The 25877-nt window shown below is 31.2% G+C and overlaps 1 protein-coding gene across 9 annotated transcripts in view; it reads left to right on the forward strand.

Annotated features, from left to right (window-relative positions):
- Nucleotides 1-25877, forward strand: part of LOC105432862 (uncharacterized) — a 552262-nt gene that overhangs the window by 57585 nt on the left and 468800 nt on the right. The gene's annotated exons all lie outside the window — the stretch shown is intronic.

The raw sequence follows: 25877 nt of genomic DNA on the forward strand, positions 1-25877 counted from the left end.
CGATCTCGTCCAACTTAGGCAACAAAAGCCTTTTGCCGTAAATAAAACAGATAGATATATATTTATTTCCAGTTTTTCGGCTTCGAAAGAGTTCTACATCGATCTTACATAAATTGTTAATTTGATAACAATGTATAAACCTAAGACATATTAACATGATACATAAATATTTTCTTTAGCTTAGTTACTTTAGATAAATCTCTTTCTGACTTTACTATATGCCTATCCTCCTACTTTTCTATACTTTCTTTGGGTTTGTTCTCCTTCCTTGCTTTTACGATTTTCTTCATCCAACTAATTCCTTCCCCTTTTTTTCCTAGCAATTGACTTGTTCTTGTGTTATCTCTTATCTCTACTATACATTTTGTCATGAAATGTTCTAATGTTTCAACCTCTATGGCACTACCTACATACGTTCTTATTCTGTTCGCGCCAGTATTTATTACTTAATTCTTCATTTCTGCATCTAAATCTCGCAATAATTCTTTGAATATCTTTATGACTACCTTTCCTTAAATATTCGGATATCCCTATCATAATTCTTCATATCTTTTCCCATATTTCGAAGCCTGAATTTTATTATGTTGTATGTTATTTGTTTCTGTACTTCTAGGTTCCTTGTCGTTAGTTTGCTTCCAATCTCGCGCACTTTCTTTCTAAAGTTTTTAACTTCTCTTCCCGATACTCCGTTCCTGCGAAAATACATTTCTCTTTCCGACTCTTATCTTCTCTTATTTTCGCTGTTTTCCTAAAACACTCTATCAATATTTTATTATCCGATTTCTCCTTAATTTTTTCCTCAAATTCAATCACTTTTTTACCTGATTCTATTAATTAATAGCTATCTTTTCGTTTCTTCTCTAACTATATATCCCGGTGTATTCCAATCTAGTCCTAATGCATTTTATAAATTTATTTTCACATCTTTCTATTATTTCGTATTCTTTCCAAACCCAGATTTCCGCTCCATACATTATTATACTCTTCATTAAATGGTCAAACATCCATATTTTCCTTTTGAAATCTCCGGCGAATTTCCTTTGTCCTTCAAATTTGCTTCATAGCACATATAGCTTTTTTTATTTGTCTTGTAACGGAGCGTTTTTAAAGCTCCGTTATTAGACACGCGTTATACGGCCCGCATCGTCCAGCCACCCGAACATCCCCGAACCGAGCGATACACGCGTTCCGCTGATCTGTCACGCGTCGACGACGTGACAGATCAACTGTTTTGCTAAATAATTTAACAAATCACGCGTTGACACATAGCGCAAAAATGGGTATATAAACCCAGCGAATCTCGGCAAAAGGATCCTCAGTCCCGTCCATCTGATTCATCCACTCCGATATTCCGATCCGACGAGGATAATAAGAAAGGAAAGAAGAGAAAAATACCGAGTGTTCTCAGTATTCTTCTCTTCTTTCCTTCCGAAAAATCGGAGTTCTCGGACTTTTCTTCTGCAAGATAGCGGGCGCTCGCAGTATCCTCGCCTCTTCTCACGTGAAGAAATCGGAGCGCTCTCGAACTCTTCATCCTCCTTCGGCGAAATACCGAATGTTCTCGGTATTCTCCGTTCTTCACCCACAAAAAGTCGGAGCGTTCTCGAACTTTTCCTTCGACATACGCAGAAATATGTGTCGCGGAAGCATCAAGGATTGCCTAGCAACCCATGCATCCGCTCGACAACACGCGGGCCCGGTTGCCTAGCAACGTGTCTCAGACCCCCCCGCGCTATACCGCAAGTATACGCGTATACATTCGATATCCGATCGCGTCACGAATTCACGAATTGTAAATCGATGTGCGAACAGCGTCAGCGCTACTGACAACAAGCGACTTATGCCAATGCCTCGTAATGTTAATCTAATCTATTAAAATAAATTTTTGTTAATTGTTAATCAAACTCAAGCATTACGGATTCTTCTATAAACCGAACCCCGGTATCCGAGCATATCTATACGACCGAGCCAAGTCCTTGCATCCATACCGTACATTATCCGACTGCGCGGGGATGTACCGTTACAGTTTCTTTGATATGTCTATCCGCGTTATTATTACTTTGTAACATGTAACCTAGATATTTAAAATAATCGACTTCCTCTATCTCTGTTCCGTTCCAAAGCCACAGTTCTTTTTTCCTCCTTCCACTTCCTTTTCTGAATGTCATCATTTTTTATTTTTTTACATTAAGAATTAATTTCCTTTTCTAAAAAATTTGAAAATCTATTTAACATTTCGTTAGCCTTCCTCGCCATCAATACGATGTCATCTACATACACAATTTTGGATTGATAACATTTTTTTTCACCTTTGCAAAGGCTTTCTTTTCAACTTTATATTAGGTGTACAAAAAAGTTCTGAGCTTTTTTTGTAAAATTCAATCTTTATTCAAAAACAAACAAAAAAATATTAATCAGCGAAATATTCTCCGTTTGCATCAACGACCTTTTGCCATCTTTCGGCAGGGTAGCCGGCGGGTAGCTTGCGGGTAGCTTGCGAATTCCTTGACAATAGAAGCTCACCGGCTTCGAAGCGATAAAGTCATCAATGCATTTTCGTATCTTTTCAAACCTCACGAAATGTGTATCAGCCAAATGATGCTGCAGCGACCGGAATAGGTAGTAATCGGAAGGCGCCATGTCTGGGCTATACGCCGCGTGCGGGAGAAGTTCCCAGCCTAATGCAAAGATATGGTCCTGAGTCGCTTTCGCAACATGTGATCGAGCATTGTCATGAAGCAAGATCACTTTACGACGTCCTTGGCCAGTAAATGGCCTCTTTTCTTCTAATGCATCGCTCAAATTGGTCAATTGTTGTTGGTAGCGGTCTGCCGTGATTGTTTCACCCGGTTGTAACAACTCGTAATACAATACACTTTTCCAATCCTACCAGATACAGAGCAAACCTTCTTGGCGTGGATATTGAGCTTTGGCGTCGATATCGAAGGTTGACCAGAGTCAACGTTTATGGTTATCATAAAAAAAATCCACTTTTCATCGCCTGTAATGATTTTGTGCAGAAAATCTTTTTTCCGGAACTTTGAAAGCAAAGTAAGTGCAGTGTCACACCGACGATTTTTGTCTTCGGACAATTCATGCGGAACCCATCTGCCTTCCTTCTGAACCTTTCCCATTGTGTAAACGTACGGAAATGGTTTGTTGCGTAACGCCAAGCTGTTCTGCAAACTCCTTTTCAGTTTGCGCAGAGTTTATATCCAGCAGTGCTTGCAATTCGTCCGTTTCAATCTTTTGAGGGCGTCCAACACGCGGTTCATCTTCAAGACTGAAATCTCCTTGGCGAAATTTTTGATACTATCTTTTACATGTAATATGACTTACAGCGTTCTCTCCATATGCAGCACAAATCATTGCAGTGGCTTCAGCAGCATTTTTCTTCAGATGAAACGCGAAGTGGATGGAAAATCGAATATGCTCTTTTGTTATTGCCACCGTGAACACTACTGATTTTTGAGGTGCATCAAACGCCAAACTGTATGGCATTTTAGAAGGCCAAATGTCAACGCTTTAAAACCGCAAAATGGCGGGAAGATATATAAAATTTAAATTGTTATTTCGGTTGTATGAAATCTACAGCTCAAAACTTTTTGTACACCTAATATAATTAAAAGTTTGTACCAATTTTAATATATAATATATAAAGTAGAAAAAAAACTTTGCAAAAGTGAAAAAAGATGTTATCAATCCAAAATTAATGTCAATTTATAGTTGCCAAAAAAATTTTATTCAATTATTGTACTTGTGTTTATATAAAAATAAAACATAAAAGAAAATCTGATGTGTAAGAAAAAAAAATGACGTACAAATATACTTGGCGCTCCCGGATCGCAATAAAACTACTTTTAATAATAACACTGAATTATTATGAATTACACATTAACATTGAATTATATTATGTAACAGATAAATAGAAAACAGTTTGAATTAAAATTTAATATATTTTAAGATTTTTTAAGATTTTTTATTTCAAATTTTTTTTTTAATATTAACTAAATAAAATTAATAACATATATAATTAATTATTAATTAATGAAACATTTTTTACATAAATAATGCAAGAAATTTAAGAATTTATTTTATTAGAATGTTATCCAGTATAAATGCATATGTTTTAATAAATTTTTTTTAATATTATATACTTACATATAATGTTAAAGAAAAATATATATAAATATGAATAAAAATTATATAAAAAATTTATTACAAATATATTTAAAAGTAACATTATTAATATAGAAAGATAAACAGTAAAAGTGCAATATAATACAGTAAGTGTGTACGTACGTGTTTTAATACGATTCGGGCCCGCCAAATTTTTGTACATCGTTTTTTTTTTAAAAATCAAATTTTCTTTTATATTTTATATTTTTATATAAACACAGTACAATAATTTAATAAAATTTTTTGGCAACTACAAATTGACATTAATTTTGGATTAATAACATCTTTTTTTACTTTTGCAAAGTTTTTTTTTACTTTATATAATTAAAAGTTTGTGCTAAATTTTAATATCATGTTTTTTGTAGAAATAATAAAATGTCTTTTTAAATAAAAATGAACTACAAAATAAAATGTATTTCAATGTAAAGTTTTTTTTATTTTATTAAATTAGAAGTTGGCGCTAGTTCTTCATATCACATCTTTTGTGTTGTCAATATTAAATTTATTATCAAAAAGACTTTTTGTAGATGAAAATTTTTGTATAAAATTCTTTCTTTTATTTAAATAAGAAAAGGGGCGCGTGAACTTGACGTTATTTTTTACCTTTTTTAAAAGGTATAATAATTTTGTTAGGATATCACTCATTTTTTTAGTAACTAATAATATCTATTATTTAACATATTTGAAACATTTTTATACTTTATATATACTAGAAAGAACATACAATCATTAATTATATTTTAATAATCTTTTGTAAAAAAAATATATATATATATATATATATATATACTAGATATATATATATATATATATATATATATATATATATAATATATACATATCTTTTATAAAAATATATATATATACATTTTTTGCTCCTCTAGGTCATTTTTTTTTTTTAATTTGCGCATCATCAATGTCTATCCATTCATTAGTCGTTTCTCTACATATACTTGTATAATGACCATCTTCAATAAATGATTTATGATGAAAAATGGCATTCAATTACCTTCTAAAATTATCCCCCTGATATTATAATTGTTGGTACTGCACGCAAATTAAATTGATCTATTTTTATTAATTTATCATTTTGTTCTGAAAATAATTGTAAATGAATGATAAGTATTTTCGTGTCAATGTTAATTTATTTTTAAATATTATATCTTTCCCGGTACAATTTTTACATAGATCATGAGAATGATATCACCCCGAAAAGATAATATTTAATAAGTCATTAAGATCACAACTGTTTTTCTTTAAATTAGTAATGTGAATTGAAATAAGTATATTATCATTAATAATAACAATTATGTTATCACAAATTTTGCACTGTGAAACGTATTTGATGCTTAACAAGATTTTTTTATATAATTATATTTTTCACAGATAGCTATGAGAAATTCAGATGCATCTTGTTTTACATAGCTGGAGAAATTACTTTCTTGTCTATTATAAATGTATTCAAATCGGATATTCCATTTTCATATCGAGTTATTAATACGAATACCTAAAACGTTTAATTTATCACACTCAAAAACTTTGTTTTCTAATAACATTTAAATGCAAAAAACATTGAAAAACTGCATTTAAGATCAAACTTTATCCTTATTTTGGAACCCATGTATAAACCAAACAGTATTTTTCTGAACTGTTTCATGTGATTCTTGAATAGAAGAAATAACCTTTGGTAATGTCCTAAAGTATCTTTTAGTTTAGTATATTTTTATTTTAAAATAGTAATCAATTTTGCTTCTGATTTTATTTTAATCTATTATATTCAATAATTGCATCTTTATTAGCTTTTATAGATAGATGAAGGATCGTAATTAAATACAAACCTTCTCTAGATGTTACTCAAAACACAAATTTGATCTGCATTAAATACAGAATTACCAATGTTCATAATAGTATTTTGTAAACTCCTTGGCTTTTATGAATAGTGATTCCATAACTTAATGATAATGGAAATTGTTTTCTGATAACATAAGCTCTATCTATCACTTGAAATTTAACGCTGACTCTTTCAATCAAGTATTCTAAACCTGTAGGTAAATAAAAGTTTGATCTTTGCTACATATTCAGCTACATATTTATATTTTGAACAATTGATATTACTTTCGCGATTGTATCACTTATCAGTTCCAAACTAGCATCAATTTTATGTCTTATCATTACTTTTGCTCCAATCTTAATAATAATTTGTTTCGAAAGTCCAGCTATTCTAGTATCATCTTCATCATTTTTCGATAATACTGTCAATACATTTTTTAATGTATGGAATACAATCTATTGTGTCTTTGGCAATTAATAATATTTTTTTTTAATCAATACGATTCAACATCGCAATGTTTAAAATATCATACATATGATAAGTAGGAAATAAACACATAGTGTCAACTGATAAATTCATAATAAAATTACATATTTCATCCAATCAAAAGAAATATTTCTAAAGGATATTTTTCTATTTTGAAGAATTTCGTAATCTAAATTTGTCAATAAACCAATACACAACAACAATTCACGATAAGCCATCTCTCCTTGCTGTCGCATATTAATCGTCAATTTATCATATTCAAATAATGTAGTCCACAAATAGTTCCTAATACGCCAATATCAATTTTTTCCATTTATCAATTTTTTCTTTCAATAAATTAACAAAAATAAAATCTTAGTATATAGGAGATAATTGAAGATCTCTAAATAAAAAAATATGTTTTCGACCAAACCAGCCATCATTACATTCAGTAGTGAAATATATTTCGGATAATCGAAGATATATATACATTAAAATTAAATTAAATGTCATTGATATTTCATATATTATAAAAAGTTTACTTTTTCACATCATTTAAATTTGCTCGTGGAACTTTAATACATGATCAGATAATTGTTTATATTTAGGAGTATGACATGTTCAAACAGGTAATTGGAATAATCTGTGAATTGTCAAACTATCTATTAAATGCTGCAATACTTAAGTGCTACTACAGCAGTTTTTTTATTAAGATTTTGTTTTATCCAACATTTAATAGTCTTAATTAGAAAACTTTTCCCAGTACCTTCACTGTTAACATATAATCGTAATGCTGATTTATCTGATTTAATAGTGCCAATAACTCTATCAAATACTCTCTTTTGATCCGTGTTTAATTTTCATATCATTTCAGAAACATCATCTTCTTTAATTTAAGCTCCAAGATCTTTAAAGTCTTGCATGACTTTACCCACTTCTATGTTTTACACTTATTGCATTTTCTGGATCATCTTGAGATGCATCCTATTGTTTTTGCAATTTATTATCTAAATATTTCTGAATTAACTGTTTTGCAGTTTCAAATTTGTTTCGCAAGTTCAAATTTATTTTGCAGTTTGAAAAGTTTATTGATTTTAAAAATATTGAAACAATATTTCGTTCGAATTTTGTCTTAAACATATAAAATTTTCTGATATTAAATAATAATTCTTAAAAATTTATTTTCATAACATTACATATTTTACTAAATGGAATAACGAATTAATATCACTATAATATATATATATATATATATATATATAAGATATATATAAGATTTATAAGATATATATATATATATAAGATATATATAAGATTTATAAGATATATATATATATATATATATATATATATATATATATATATATAAGATATATATAAGATTTATAAGATATATATATATATATATATATATATCTTATAAATCATGATTGTAGATAATAATATCATTAATACATTAAGTAAATATATAATTGAGTACATTTTGATATAAAGTAATTTTAGTCAATATTTTCTTACAATTTAATGTAAAATTATTTATTTTGGTGGCCCGATTTGACTATTTTTTCATTGTATTATATTACAGTATTACTTATGAAAGACATCTGTCAGACATATCAAATAAAAAAAATGAGTGCTGCAAGAGCTGTCATACAGAAACATTCATTAACGCCTCTTGCGACAGAAAAAGGAGAATTACAGTTAACGATGATCAGGACGTTTCTTAAATTTACCAATTTGAACTTTGCGTCACGATTGCGTCACGATATCTCAGTTTGTCAGAACACGGAGAAAAAAAATAAAAACACTTTTCTGATATAATTTGATACTCAGATCGATTAAGCGTAGTTAAAATTTAATCCATGCAGTCATTGCTGAGATATGAAAATGTAGACCGAGTTCATCCCAAGTCTCGCGTAATATAAAGCTACGGGCGTCTCGCCGCCGTTCTACGTGAACTTCGTTGCGCGTGAACTTGGCGTCGAGACGCCACCCGTCTCTTGATATGCCATACTGAGAAGCGAGATACCACGATAATTCGTTACCTTATCTTTGTCATCTTTTTTATATATAGGAACTTCCTTCACTTCCTTCCTCTATTTGGGAAAACCTTTCTCTCTCTGTAAGATCTCTAATAAGCTGTATTTTGCCTGATCTGTACAGTATAACTAGGCGCCGTTTTTTACTTTATCTTCGCCCGCGGCTTTCTTCTTCTTCAGTTTCTTTATTTGGTTTTCCATTTCCGTTAAAGTGATTTCATCCCTTGCATCTAATATTTGTTCTTTCTCTTTTGTTAGTTTTTCTTTCCTCTGTCGCTTGGAGAAATCCCATGTTGAAATGTTGTCTCCATTCCTCTTCTGTAATTCATCTTGATATATTTTTTCTCTTTTTCTTCTTTCCATGTTTATGTTTTTCCATGCTTCCGTTTCCATACTGATTTTTTTTATTTTTTTCTTCTTTTTTTCTAAATTTTTCTTTTCTATTCTTGCAGAAATTCTATTGTTATCTGTGATATTTATATTCTTCTAATAGCTTTCTGTTCTTCTTTGCTCTTCTAAGAAATCTCCTAAGTTCTCTCTTCTTCTCTTTGCATTCTTTATTCCATCACTTTTTTTCACCTAGTGTTTTTTTTTAATAAATATTTCTTCCTCCTATGTAGCTGCTTTTATCCCTTCTTTTAGCTCCATCCATGCATTTTCCAGGTTTGTTTCCTTAAATTTCCAACTTTAGAATTTCCCTAAATTTTTCAATTCCTTCTTCTGTCCATATTTGTTGCTTAAAGTTTATGCCCCTGTCTTTTTGTATCTAGAACGCGTATTTTATCTTCTGCCTGTATATATATATATATATATATATATATACACAAATTGGTAAGTGGACCGATTCTGTTCTTTCTTCAACTAGCTTCTCAACAGCTTCTCAATCTTTCCTCTTGTCTTAGTGTTTCCTATTGCATCAATTGCATTAATCAATTACTGAACTGGCTCTTGCACTTATGTACGTAAATTTTCCTTTATCTCCAATTATATTGCCGTTTAAAATGTCTCATTCCCTCTCTTCTACTTTTTCTAGAAATTTTTTATCCTCGATGTTTAACGTCTTGTCCTTTGATTTTTTGTCTATCTCATCCCTGTTCTCCTCAAATAAACGTTACTTCTTTTCTTAATCTGATATTGAAATCTCCTCTTATTAAAAGATTTCCTTTGTTATCTTCGGGTATTAAAGCTTTAATTTCTGTCATAATTTCGGTTATTCCTTGATTATTATATACTGTTATTATTTTCCATTTATTTTTTCCTATAATTACTGTATTTTTTCCTGTAATTACTCTCCTTACTATACTCCTTCAGTTCTTTTTTCTTTTGTTTCTGTCCTGTTCTCCTCTTCGATACTCTTCTTTACTCCTGTGTTGATTACTCTTATTGCTCTCCCTTTATTGTTCTCTCTCTTAGCGTAGCACTCCCAGCCAATGGAATTCTCCAGCATACGTTCTTTTAATTTATTTCAGCGTTTTTCTTCTATTCACGTTTCGAAAAAAATTATTATGTCGATATATCTCTTTGATATATTCCCAAAATTGCGTATCTTTGTTGTCCAATCCTGCAACATTCCAGAAGCCAATTAAAAATTTTGTTTGTGTCTATACTTATTTCTATAATTTTATCTCCTTCATCTTCATTCGTTTTCTTTTTTGTATTCCCTTCCTATATTTTTGTGTCGCTGCCCTTGTGTTTTGTCTCTCTTCTGCTTCTCTACTTCTTTTTTTCTGCCCCATCCTCCCCCGCGGTCTGCTCTCGCAGACCCCGGCGGAATGGCTATGCGGCCTCTTTCTCTCTTCTCTGTTCATTATCTATGCCTAGGGAATTCTGTATGCTCCAATAATTTTGCTCTTTTAACTCCACCTTCCCTTTCCATACAAACTTCTTTTCATTAACTTGCAGTTTCTTCACATAATCTTCACTTTGGTTCCCCTCTCTTTTTCCGCTTCCGCTATCATGCATATTTCCTTCCGCACCTGCCTCTCCTTCCAAGTTACATCATTATCTATGATAATATACCTTTCAGATTCTTTTTTTTTTATCATAATTTCTCTTTTCTGGCTCACGTCTTTAATTTTTACTGTTACCATGTTTGTCCCTCTTTTCGTACAGTGCTTCTTCTATCGCGTTGACGTTGAGTTCATTCTTTAACATTTCTTCTACCGCCGCTTCTAATGATTCTGTTTTTGGCACCTCCCATCTTTTTATTACAATATTATTTCTTTTTTCTCTTCTTTCACTTGCTTCTTCTAATTCTTCTAATTTCTTAATTTTTTTCCGTAAATTTTCATCTTCTTTATTTCCTACTATCTAATTTTCTTTATTTCCTACTAACTAATTTTTCTATCTTGTTCTCTGCTTTCTCGATCTTTCTTTCCCATTTTTCCTCTTTCTTTCTCCATTCATCCTTGATTGCTTTTATTTCTCCTATTGCATTTTTCAATTCTTCTATGATGTCTTTCATAAATTCTTTTATTGTTCTTATGTCTTTTTCCATCATATTTCTGTCTTTTTTTGCATTTCCCTCTGTTTCTGTCATTGATTTTTTTTCTTCCTTATGATGCGTTTTTCTTCTTGGTGATGATCTTGTGATTTTCTTTGCTTTTTGAATTTTCATAAAAACTCCCTTTCCACTTCGATTCTGTCTTCCGTTCTCGATATTAGATGATCTAAAATTGTTTTTCCTTTTTTGTTTCCTTCTTTTTTCTTCTTCATCGACATTCTCTCTTCCTGTATTGTCTTCTATTTGTTCGTGCTATTCACTTATCGTTTCCTAATTTATCGATCAAACTGTTCTTCCTACTTCTATTTACGCTGTCAGTTCCTTCCTACTTTATCGATCTTGATTTTACAAGTGAGAATTACTAGATGTCATCTTACCTTTTCTGCTATCTTGTCACGTAAAAACATATATACCTTATACTTGCTATCTTGTCACATAATGACGGATATAATCTTATATTATATACTCCTCCTCGACTTGCCTCTTTTTCTTTAATTTTTTTCCTAAAATTTCGTGCCATTATTCTCTGTTGTATCTCTCTCTTCGCGCCTTCTCTTGGTTATCTTTACTCCTTTCTTCTGAAATTCTGCTTCTCTTTTTTTATCTTTTTGAGGAAACGCTTTTTACTTCTACGTGTTACTTGATGTGATCTCGATCGACGCGCCCCGCCATAAATAAAGTAAAAAAGGAGTTCGATGGCTGTTGAATCGGGCGTATCAACAAAATCTAAGTTCATTCACATCATCTTTGCTTTCATTCTCCCTACCCGTTATATCTCTCTTTCACTCCTGCCGTCGGTCCATAGACTCGCCCTAAGAATTCACGGTCGCTGAATAATTTGGTGTATTGCCTCTATTCACACCTATCTAACTTTCCTTGTTATAGTGTACCAAACGGGACTACTGCCTCTCCACAGGCAAAAGCGTATCAAAAGAACCTTAAAATACCTAACGCATAAACAAAACAGGCTCGACTTGCAAACGCACTCGGATTTAGAGCAAATCGGACCCTTTACAAAAGCGGACATCATTACTGCGCTCCACGTTGCATCCGCCGCGGAAAACGAACCGTTCCCCTAACGATTCGATTTACCTTTGTTCTATCGCTTACAATTACAACAATTTCCTTGATCTTCTCCCACCGCCGAGGATATTTTATGGGGGGACCACGTTAAAAAACAAAGCTGTCATTTGGGCGAAGGTTTCTTGATGAGATTCCCAAGTTCATTCCCACTGTTCATTCCTTTCCATATCTCATTCCAGTTAAATGTTTTTACCTTTCAATTCTAAATTCTCCACCCAACATTCAAGAGTTTATTAGACAACAATATGTAATAAATGATTAATTTAACACTTGTATTACTGGGCAGGATTTTATATTAGGACTAGAAAATGGAAATAGAATTGATTTTCCGAGAATTTCTGCCCGATGACCTCCGAATTTATGTAAAACGCGATAACACACATATATCTATACTTACACTCGCAAAAACGAACCGAATTCTTACCCGCCGTGCCGACGCATATTGATAATTATATCGTTCGCATGTTATATTAAACTTAATAATCGATTATTAATTTGTATATTTTCTTTATTATGTACTCTGATTTTATTTCATTAAATAATTAACTTAAAATGAAATTCGTTTAACTTTTTCTTATTTAAATGAAATTCGTTTAGCTTTTTTTTTTATTAAACATAATCTCGATCACTTCCGTTCACCGAAGATCGCATGAGGCCCGATCCCGAGTTAAAAGAATTAAGTTTCTTGACTTAAATTAACGGACGTTCGCATTGTTCTCGAAGATAGTGTTAAGTGTCACGTTGGCATAATATCGAGAGCCTTAAGGTGCGAGCAACTCGCTATGATCGTTTAATACAAATGAATAACGAAAGAATCTGTACATTCTTCCTTCTTCCTTTTATTCCTTCTAAAATTGTAATTGTAATATCATTATCGTTTTCTTAAGGTTCCTGGGGTTTGGATGTAACAGTAGTCTTCATTTGTTTTTCCAAAAAGATATGTCGTTGCATATTGCAAATCTCTTGTTTTAAACTATGTATTTTTTTTACACCAATTAATTCATCTCATTATTCTGAATATATAGTAAAAAATAGGTGTTTTAATTTAAAAAAAACAAAGTTGATTTTTGTATGATCTTGGGACGTCCATCCAAAATCAAACTGATAAAATCAGTAAATAGATCTTTTTAAATCCTACAACTTCTATTCAAAACGCTTTTCTGTAAAATTTATATTTTTCGAGATATTTAGGGGTACCGACTTTTTTGGGACACCCTGTATGAAATTTATAATGTGATGAATTAATAAAAAGATACGAATAAAGCATATGAGAATTTAAATAAAATATAAAAGAGAGAAAAAAATTACAGGAAAAGAAGAGGCTGTGACTAAAGTCAATAAACAAAATTTAGAATGAAAATATGCACAATCTGTCCAAGGATTAAAATTGAAGGAGAAACTGTGTCAAAGATGTAAAATGTGTTGGTAACCTTTTGTTTTTGAGTTGGAATCGGAACATAGAAAATGATTAAAAATAGTCAGATTAATTAAAATGTTACAGACTGTCAATGGTACATCTGTGATAAGTCAATATAAAATGAGTATTAATTTAAAATTCATTAGAACTAAACAATTCTCAAAATTGTCAATAAATTAAAATAAGAGCGGAAGGACTAGTGAGAAGTGTGGTAATCGTGGCGCAAGAATGTCTTACATGTAATTAATAATTTCGTTTATTTAATAAAATGACGTGGACGTTACGACTCCATTTCGGACCATCTGCATGATTACATTAGTTTCTTACAAAAAATCCCATAAGATTACGTTGAGGCATCTCCTCGTTGTCGTTATAAATCGTTGGTACTTAGTTGAAAGGCTAAGGTAACAACGAATAATTGTAAAACGTCAATGCGATATCCTGAACAAAGCATTCAAATGATTAATATTAAGTAAGATGATAAGATAATTTAGATGTTTAAAATCATTGTTAAATATTAATTTAATAAAATTTAAATTTAAATTTAAATTTAAATTTTATTAAATTAAAATTTAAATTTAAAATTTAAATTTAATAAAATAAAACCTCTTTGTAAAAAATAATCTGGAGAAAACACAAATAAAAAATCATTAAGGAATTCAAGTTAAAAAATTAAAAATTGAAATGTCATCTCATCGGAGACTGTTAACAATTAATTTTAAAATTGAATAGATAAATGACTTATAACCACGATCAAGGGGTAAGCGACGCACCGAAACAAACAAGATGATTTTGTTATTTATTTATATTTTAATAAGTTCTTTTAAGATATTTTCATAAGTATTGTCTAATAATTCTGTATCTTTCATTAGGTTGATCCCATTTTTTTGTTCTTTAAGAGGATGCTGGACTGATGAGCGAAGTCTGACGAGAACATTCATACATATGCCCATTTAAATATACAGATACATTTATATATATATATATATTAGGTGTACAAAAAAGTTCTGAGTTTTAGATTTCATACAACCGAAATAATAATTTAAATTTTATATATCTTCCCGCCCTTTTGTGATTTTAAAGCGTTGACATTTGGCCTTCTAAAATGCCATACGGTTTGGCGTTTGATGCACCTCAAAAATCAGTAGTGTTCACGGTGGCAATAACAAAAGAGCATATTCGATTTTTCATCCACTTCGCGTTTCATCTGAAGAAAAATGCTGCTGAAGCCACTGCAATGATTTGTGCTGCATATGGAGAGAACGCTGTAAGTCATACTACATGTAAAAGATGGTATCAAAAATTTTGCCAAGGAGATTTCAGTCTTGAAGATGAACCGCGTGCTGGACGCCCTCAAAAGATTGAAACGGACGAATTGCAAGCACTGCTGGATATAAACTCTGCGCAAACTGAAAAGGAGTTTGCAGAACAGCTTGGCGTTACGCAACAAACCATTTTCGTACGTTTACACACAATAGGAAAGGTTCAGAAGGAAGGCAGATGGGTTCCGCATGAATTGTCCGAAGACAACAAAAATCGTCGGCGTGACACTGCACTTTGCTTTCAAAGTTCCGGAAAAAAGATTTTCTGCACAAAATCATTACAGGCGATGAAAAGTGGATTCTTTTTATGATAACCCTAAACATAGAAAATCATGGGTTGACCCTGGTCAACTTTCGACATCGATGCCAAAGCCCAATATCCACGCCAAGAAGGTTTTGCTCTGTATCTGATGGGATTGGAAAGGTGTATTGTATTACGAATTGTTACAACCGGGTGAAATAATCACGGCAGACCGCTACCAACAACAATTGACCAATTTGAGCGATGCATTAGAAGAAAAGAGGCCATTTACTGGTCAAGGACCACTTTACGTCGTAAAGTGATCTTGCTTCATGACATGTTGCGAAAGCGACTCAGGACCATATCTTTGCGTTAGGCTGGGAACTTCTCCCGCACGCAGCGTATAGCCCAGACATGGCGCCTTCCGATTACTACCTATTCCGGTCGCTGCAGCATCATTTGGCTGATACACATTTCGTGAGATTTGAAGAGATACGAAAATGTATTGATGACTTTATCGCTTCGAAGCCGGTGAGCTTCTATCGTCAAGGAATTCACAAGCTACCCGAAAGATGGCAAAAGGTCGTTGATGCAAACGGAGAATATTTCGCTGATTAATATTTTTTTGTTTGTTTTTGAATAAAGATTGAATTTTACAAAAAAAAGCTCAAGAACTTTTTTGTATACCTAATACATACACTCATACATATATTTCTGCACACATATGAAATATAATCTCCTAAACTTTGCATAAATCAGAGGTCGGCAAAACGCTGAAATTGGGCATGGGTGCCCGCGAGTGCCTGTGTGCACATCTCAGGAACGTATCTAATATTTTTTGTATCTTGGAAAAATTTCGCATTTCACACTTACAAAAATAGCATTTATATATGAACGATAGTGCAGTCTTAAATTACTAGTCGAATTTTTGTAATATCATAAAATCTTTTTATAACAGTTTAGCTAAATCATTTAAAAATAAAATCTGCAAAAATATGTTGTAATATATAGGACTCAAAATGCATAAGTAATGCATCTTATAAATTAGTAAATGCAGTAAATGCATCTTATAAATTCAACTTATATTTAATTAATTTTTTTATTAGTCAAATAAAGAAAGTGCCCTAGCATGTTTTGATTGTCCTAATAATAAGTATTCATTATAGGAAACTTTTAATTAAAATGCTTTTCTCTATTTTTATCTAAATATTGTAAGTTGTCAAAATTTGTGCTTTAGCATATAATTTATTAAAAATTGTGTAATATAATTATTACATTTAAATATATTTAACGAAAATTTAAATATAACAAAGAAATAAAACAATAATATAAACAATAACAATGTATTAAAATATAAACTTATAATACAATCTATAATACAAACTTATAATACAATAAAATTATACATATATCACGTTTAACAGAAATTAGCGCTTTAAAATTATATTTTTAAATCCTGAAGTTCTTTTTCCGCGAAGAAAACATCCAACAGTTTCAAAATAAACTTCTGCTAAACATCAATCTGTTAAACGCTTAAAATAAAAGAAAAACAGTAACTAACAACGGTATAATCAAATTTTGCTCTTGTCTAGAAAGTCAGACACATTTGCGATCTTGTAATTTAATGTTTGTGATGGATAATCAAAGTAATAATAATAAGTATAATGAGTATGTATAATGAGTATATTCGGTTCTACATTCTATTCATATGAACAATTATTTTTTATTATGAAATTAAGTAAATCGCGATTACGCGAACAATTAACAGATTCATATTTGAATGCAATAATTCGTTTAAGTTGTGTCAAAACAATAACACCTGATAATCATAATAATAATAATATAATATCGAAAAACTATGAATCAAATACTAATTAAGTGTTATAAGAATTGTTTATTTAATATTGTTGTAAGAAATGTTTATTTAAAATATAGATAGTTATCATTTTATGCTAATTCTGGGTCTGAATTTGTGCGACACAATATCTTTTGATTCCTTGAACAACACGTTCAATGAACAGACGTCCTGCTATCCCCTCTCCTTCCTTTATTGCGCCTAGCGGCCTAACGCTAGCCCTAGTGCGCTCAACTGTTGCCTGCGGGTATTGGGTGTCCGCGAGCAATGCCCACTTGCCCCTGGCATAAATGATAATGTACCAGCACTCAGATAGTATTTTTCTGTTTATTTCTCGTAAAAACTTCCAAATCATGTTTTGAAGGTTTTAAAATATTCTTATATAATGAATAAATATAGGTGGATAATTCTGCTTGAATACACACTTAGTATTATTTATATCAAGTGAATAAGTAGTTTAGGTAATAATAGCAAATTATAATATACAATTTTTTTTTTCATATCGTTTTATAACTATCAAAATTTATTTTGATATTTTCTCATTCTGGAAAAAAAATTTTCATTTAAATTAAGGAAAGCGAAGAAAATGGAAAAATACTAAATATATATTTAGTCGGTAAAACAGACAAATTCAGCATTCTCTTAACTGAACTCCAATGTGAAGATGCCTTCATCTAGATGTAATTAAAATGTCGATAATTTATCATATAGTAAATTATCAACATTTTTAATTCTGTTCGCTACATTACCATATTGAAAATATACGTATAAAGTGCGTTCAAAAACGTATTTGTAGTATCCATAGGTTACGTTATACTTTTCGAAGCTAAATTAAGACATAACATCTAGGAATGCATGTATACATTGCAATAAAATATTTTTGCTATATTCTATAAAAAAGACAAAAAATATTATATTAGTGCGACAAAAAATACTTATATTAGCGATTTTTGCTATATTCTATAAAAAAACAAAAAATACTTATATTAGTCAATAGATGCGACAAGATAATCATTGATATTTTTCGAAGTGCATATAATTTCTTCACATAACATAATTTATCTAGTCATTCCAGTCATTTCATTAAAAATTAATTGAAAAGTCAATAATTTACGAGATATTTTATACATTATTATGACATATTTTAATATGAAATATAAATAATTAAACTATTATATATTTTGATTAATTGTATCAACATTTTTATGCATAGAATAATAAAATAAATAAATGGTAAAGAAGATATAATTGCTTTAAAAATATTATATAACTTGTAATGTGCAAGTGCATAATTTTTTTTAAAAGCGTCTATGTTTTCTTTCTTGGCGTCTGTGTATTTTTCTTAGACTGTTATTATCTATACATAAAATTATTAAAATATTTTTATCGAAAATGATGAATATAATTATTACCTTGTCGTCTCTATGAAACCGAATTTTTTTATATAGAATAATACAATAAGATAAAATTTTGATCTCATTTACTTTTTGAAGTATTCTCTATTACATTAATGAAAATGAGATCTCTTCTGTGAATATGTATATAAATGTCTATATATAAATACATGCATATTTACACATATACATACATTACTAGATTTGTATGCAATTTGGTATTTTTGAAATATCATACAAATAGTGTCTAGTAGTGTAGTAAAATATATACATACACATAAATATATATCTATATATATATATATATATATATATATATATATATATATGTATATATATATATACAATGCTTTCATTGTCATTATTTCTTTGGCAAGAAGTTATTAAGTTATTAAGTTATTTATGTTTCTGGCATTTTATAAAAGTTGTCAGTACATGATTAACGCCTGTGGTACAGTAATATCATCCAGTATACGATTGATGCCTCTGGAATTTTATTAATCTTAATTTACACATGATGGATGCCTCTGGCATGTTATTAATACCGACCAGTCCTCGATTAACACCTCTGGCACGCTAACATCATCCAGTGCACGATTGATGCCTCTGGAATTTTATTGATATTTGGCAGCGCATGATGGAAGATTAAAAAATCGAGAGTTATAATGCTCGTAATGAGTAGTGTTACTTTATTAAATGTAACACATATTTATGTGTTACTCAACTCTTGTTATTAACAGAAATTGGCTGTTGTAATATAGGAAAGGAGGAGCAATCCAAGGCACACGCACAAAACATGAGGCATATACCAGGTGTATGCATAAGTTTTTTCCGGTTTAACTAAGAGATGTCGCCAGCGAAAAGTAGTACGCAGCGTATTAATTTGACACATACAACATTTTGTTCGTCTGACATTTAAAACTACAAACACACACAAGTTGAGTCCGCCAAAAACTAGCGTCTTTGTTTATCGTTCAGTGATCATGTCGAGTTTTGTGCCTGAAAAAGAACATTTGCGGCACGCATTGCTTTTTTTATTTAATCAAAAGAAAAAGGCTGTTGAAAGTCATCGTTTGCTGGTAGAAACATATGGTGAACACGCTCCATCGATTAGAACATGTGAGACATGGTTTCGACAATTTAAAAGTGGTGATTTCAATGTGAAAGACAGTGAGCGTTTTGGTAGACTACAAAAATGCGAAGACGAGCAATTGCAGGAGTTATTGGATGATGACCCAACTCAAACTCAACGGCAATTAGCAGAAGCATTACATGTATCACAAGAAACAATCAGTAGACATTTACGAGCAATGGGAAAGATCAATAAACTCGGTAAATGGATCCCACACGATTTGAATGAACGTCAAATGGAAATCGCAAAGTCACTTGTGAAATGCTGCTTCAACGCCACGAAAGGAAATCATTTTTGTATCGAATTGTGACGGGTGACGAAAAATGGATTTATTTTGAAAACCCGAAGCGGAAAAAATCGTGGCTTTCACCTGGCGAAGCCGGTCCATCAACACCAAGGCCAAATCGCTTCGGCAAGAAGACCATGCTCTGTGTCTGGTGGGACCAGAGCGGTATTGTATATTATGAATTCTTGAAGCCCGGTGAAACCGTTAATACACAACGCTATCGCCAACAAATGATTAATTTAAACCACGCATTAATCGAAAGACGACCGGAATGGGCCAGAAGACATGGCAAAGTGATTTTGTTACACGACAATGCGCCGTCTCACACAGCAAAACCAGTGAAAGACACCTTGAAATCGCTTGGATGGGACATCTTTCCGCACCCGCCGTACTCCCCAGACCTGGCGCCATCTGACTATCACCTCTTCGCATCAATGGGGCACGCGCTCGCAGAGCAGCACTTCAGCAATTTCGAGGAAGTTGGAAAATGGCTCGACGAATGGTTTGCCGCAAAAGACAAGCAGTTTTTCTGGCATGGTATTCATAAATTACCTGAAAGATGGGCGAAATGTGTAGAAGCCGATGGCCAATATTTTGAATAAAAAAAAATTAATTTCCCTTGAAAATTACGTGTCTTTTTTTACTAAAAAACCGGAAAAAACTTATGCATACACCTGGTACATGTGCGCCCAGCATTTCGGGTACTTTCAGATAGTAGAAGAGAAATATTATTCAGAAAGAGAATAGAAATATTATTCTACTCTCTCGCGCTCGATGTGCCATAAGAAGAGAATAGAAATATTATCATCTCTCGATGCGATAATCAAACGTCTCTCTAACGTTTCTTAATTACCGTTCACTATTATTGACATACAGCGTATGAACTGAAAAGAATAAGCAGATATTGATAATGTGAACGAAAACGAAAATCGTTATATATGATCGTTATATATGATATATATTGTACTTTATATATAATATTTATTATAATAAACTGTTCTATAATTTTATGTATAAAAATTTTAAATAATGTGATAAATGAGAATGTATATATAAAATTATTTTATAATACATTTTCCGTTATTCTTAAAAATTTCGTTTTTCACATTTTCCGTTTTTCTTAAAAATTCATGGTTTGCTATGTTTTGAGTAATTAATTAGAAATTCAACAAATTTGTTGCACGATTAATGACATAATCAATTTTACATCTTACATCTTCTCCTCTCTTTTTTTATTTGATGCAAGCGAAAATATATGCTATAACAAATCGATGCACAGTGGTCTAAAATCCGAAAAAGCTGACCAAAATGTCAAAGATCATTTGACTTACACAAAAATTGGTATATTGGGATTTTCGAAATCGCTGATTATGAATTTGAAATCAAAATAACTGACATAGTGGAACGAAAATGGTGGGCTTGAATGTTAAAAAAATGTCTCAATTCGGCGAAAGTTAATATATAATTGGAATTTTCGAGATCGCTGATGGAGAAAAAAAACAAAATGTTATACATTTCGTACATTAAAAAAAAAACATATTTATTTATATTTATTTATTAATATAATACTTTATTTTATCATAATGTAAAATAAGAGAACTATGCGAACCAGCTAGGACAATGCTAACAATGATATATTTACAATTACTTTAAATACAAAATAAAATCATAAACGTTTCGACTTTGAATATGATCTTCTTTAGTATATCAAAATGAAAATTGTTATAAATAGTCGAGTATTACATGATAATTGAAAAGGCCATAGAATCTTACTGATCCAATAATAAAAAAACTATTTTTAAAAAAAGATGGTAATCGCAACATGTGTCTTAAAAAGTTGAAGAATCTATAATAAAGTTGAACAGGCTTGATCATATCTATAAAATTACAAAGAAAAGGTAAATAAAATTCTAAAGACATAAAACAAAAAAAATAAATAAATAAGAAAAATAGATAAAAAATTAATAAATAATCGTGTCTAATTAAACTTTATTTTATAAACAAAAATCAAAATTAGTATTAAAATCGCAATGAATCAATATTCCTAAAGATTCACTATCGAAATTGTATATTTGTAAAATTGTATTTGAAATTGTATATTTCTCCGTGGTTGTAATATGAACTCTTGGTTGTTCTAATAATTTGATGGTTTCTGGCGATAACGATTTGAATGTGGGTGAGTGATAATATGAGTAGGTAATTTTAAATTCAATAGTTATTTTTAGTATTATTAGTATTATTTAGTATTATTTATATCAAGTGAATAAATAACTTATACAGTCAGAAAATTATACAAAAATTTTTCTTTTATATCATTTAATATCTTTCCATACTAGTTGGATATTTTCTCTTATTCTGTAAAAGGATTTTTTAATCTATATAAAGAAAGTGAAAAAAATGGAAAAATACTAACATAAATATACAGGGTATCTCAAAACTCCCGCATTTGGAGTACACTATATGATGCTAAAAGAAACAACTTTTTCGTTTAGCAAAATTGCGTGCGACGAGTAGTTTTTACAATGGATCAGATTAAAAATGAATGAGCGCGCGTATGTGCGTAGCGGTCAGGGCTGGTGCACGTTCCTCAGGCCCGCGCAGCCTGATATCTAATTTTTGACGACTTTACGTACTATATTGTTTAAAATATGATAAAAGTTAAAATAAATATTGTTTTTATCCTTTACGTAATAATTCAATAAAAGAATTATCTGATTTCGTAACATTATGTGGAAATAAAAATAAATGTAAATAATATGGTGTATAAACTGAGCACTTCATTATTGGTTTTTGAGATAAAAAGAAAAGATATAGAATTCGGCATTTATCAACATGCTTTGTCTGTAAAAATTTTTAAAGATTTTTTAAAGATTTTTTGAAAAATGGAATGGATTTTTGGAAAATTGGAGGACTACTTTGGCTCGTATTCGAGATTCGACCTTTTTTTTATTAATGTGTGTTTTTTTATTTCTTTGTAACAATTTGAATATTAATATCGTAATATACGAATTTTTATAATTATAAATTTCTATCTTCTGCCTTTAAGAACTGTTCTGTTACAACATATTCCAAGCAGTCCAACTTGTGGTGTAAGTATTTACTTCGTAAATAAAAGGACATAAGTTTGAATCTGGTTATAAATAGTCTCTTTTTTTTTAAATGAGTTACCTTATTCATTTTCCGTTTTTTATAATGATATTAATTTTAAAATAACTATTTCTGTTTTTTTTCATAAATCTAGATATCAGAATATTGTTCATAAAAAGTAAAAATAAAATTAACTGTTCGTACACATATTAATATACATATTAATACAAACACTAATGCAACATTTCATTAACACGTTTGTAAAAAAGATTAGTTCGAATATTATTAGTGTGTAAAAGAATTATTCTCAATTTTTTATTACGATTTTAGTATATAAAATACCTAATCTACTGATTAATAATATTTTATTAGGTAAACTTTATTACATAATTTTATTAGGCTAAGACATACTCGCCCATACGCATGTTCACCACAAGACAATATCCCGTGCAATACAAAATACTCTATACTTGGCCATTCTGCAACGGATTGTTGTACCCTAAATTACAACCTTATTATCTGGGGTAGTCGGATTCGTCAAGCCTTAGGAGTTGGAACTCCAAGCAGGATTGCTGGGTGAAGGGTTCTTCTCTGAAATCACTGACACACACTTTTCATTAAATTGATTAATTTATTTTATTAATGGCACAATCGGTTAATATTACAATTGCTATATTTTTTCACACACGATTGAATGTTATCGGGTAGCTCGGCGCGTACTTTAGCGACCGACGACCGATATGACACTCGAAATTCTGATATCGCGGCTTGCGTGAAACTTGGCGGACTTCGTTAATCTCACGTGACTTCGATTAACTTATAATTTTGACTCCGTATGACTCCACGTTCCCGTCCTTGGGTAACCGATTATATAGTAATGATCAGCATTTTGATCGGTTGCATCGATTGATTGTGCAATATTGATTGATCAATATCACGCCCGGAAATTGAGGAATTTGCTGATCGGCTTTGCACAATGGTATGTGGCGTGTTTCTTCGTCTTTCGAAAGACTGATCACGATATTACACTTACATTACACTTCTGATGTCCTTCGAAAGACTTTTTCGAAACTATTGTACTGTACTGTACTGTACTACTTTATTATTATTAGTTGTAGATTTGGCTACAATAGGATATTCGGCTTCGAATGTCATTCCTCATCGCTAATTCGTTATCTAAACCAGGTAGAGCTTCAGATAATCGGCAGAAGTTGAAATCACGAACAGTCCCTCATGCTCGCCCTTCCGCTGTATAAGATATCTATTATACTTTATAAGGACCAAGAAATTTTACAGCTAGCTTTAGATCTGGCGTTTGTTAGGTTTGCTTGATTGCCACTAAATCGCCTTCCATATAAAATGTAATTTTTTTTTTGTTATACGTAATTTTCTTTTTGTTATACGTAATTTTCTTTTTGTTATACGTACCAGTCTTGTTAAACTTCCAATATATTTTCGATTGCACGCTCTTTCAATGCATCTATTTGAAATGCCTCTATCCACTCACTCTTGAGTAGCATCCGAACTTCAGGGTCGTCGGTAATCGGGTTTTAGTACCGAATAACAATTGAAACGGATTGGTATCTATACTTTTATGTGCGATAGTATTCATATATAGTTGGGCACGCTGTAAATATCGATACCATTCGTTGCATTTCGGATCTGCTAATTTCATTAACAATGGTATAAGTGTACGATTTATGCACTCGACTTGCCGGTTTGCTCTCGGTACTCCAGTCATAGTCAATACATGTTTAATGTTCAATGTTTCATGTTCTCACTTTTACAATATTCAGAGAAATCTTCAGAAGTAAAGGCTGTGCCCTCTATCGAAAATTATTTTATGTGGATTTCCAAAAATAGAAGCTTGCTTACATAATTTATCACATTCACTTGTACTCATGATTTTAGTTGCATAAAGCCATACAAATTTGAAAAACGCAACAACTGTTACAACAAAAATATGCTTATAGTTTTTTAGTTGTAGATGCAGTTTTAGGTGGTCAATGTAATATATGTCCAGAAGCACTTCTTCCTTCACTTCTTCCTTTGGGTTCAAAAATCTCTCTTGTTTGCTACGCTTCCTTTCCGCTAAAATATAGATGATACAATTCTGTAAGATCTTTTCAATTTTCTGTTTAGTATTCGGAATCCAGTAATTGTTACGCAGAATCGCTTCGGTTTTTACTACTGAAAAATGCCCTGTTTTACGCGCTTGTCTCATTTGTGATTGCATATACTTTGGCAGCACTATTAATAACCGTTTTCTTCGCGGAACAGTAACCTACCTCAAATAACATAACCTGTCATTTTAGCTGATTCGACTGATCTTTTTAACATCGCTATCTCCCGATTGTATTCTCTTTAATCGCGCTGTTAAACTATTTTTTTCTCTATTGATTACATTACATTCCAGTAACGAATAACAGCTTGAGGCGTCTACATGCTTTATATTCTTGCCAGGACGTTGCTCGATCCGATATTGGAAATTTTTAAGTAACAATGCCCATCTAGCAATTCGTATACATAAATCCTTCTTATTCATCGCAACAATCGGTCACGATAAACGGAATCCCTAGCAAATGGATTTTAAATTTTTTGAGTTTACTCTGACTCATAACTCGGGTATCTTTCCGCTAATGTCATTTTATGATTATTATAGTAGATCAGATGCCACGCGTTATTTTGTCTTTTTGATTTTGTCTTTTTGCAATAGTATTGCATTAAATCTAAACATTGACGCATCCGATACATTGATGTATAAAGCTCTGTTTCGACGTTAATATTATAAAGTTTTAATACAGGCTTGATGCATAAAATTTCCTCCAAGAACGCCGATTTTTTTCTCGCCAAACTCAAATTTAACGTTCATTTAAAAAAAATCAATATATCAATATATACATATAAATGTGTGTGTGTGTGTGTGTGTGTGTGTGTGTGTGTGTGTGTGTGTGTGTGTGTGTGTGTGTGTGTGTGCGTGTGTGCGCGCGCGCGCACCTTATTATTTCATTGCTATTAAATACAGCCAAGAATTAATATCACC

The sequence above is a fragment of the Pogonomyrmex barbatus genome, unplaced genomic scaffold, assembly GCF_055798465.1.
Source record: "Pogonomyrmex barbatus isolate J1 unplaced genomic scaffold, ASM5579846v1 scaffold7, whole genome shotgun sequence".
Lineage (NCBI taxonomy): Eukaryota > Metazoa > Arthropoda > Insecta > Hymenoptera > Formicidae > Pogonomyrmex > Pogonomyrmex barbatus.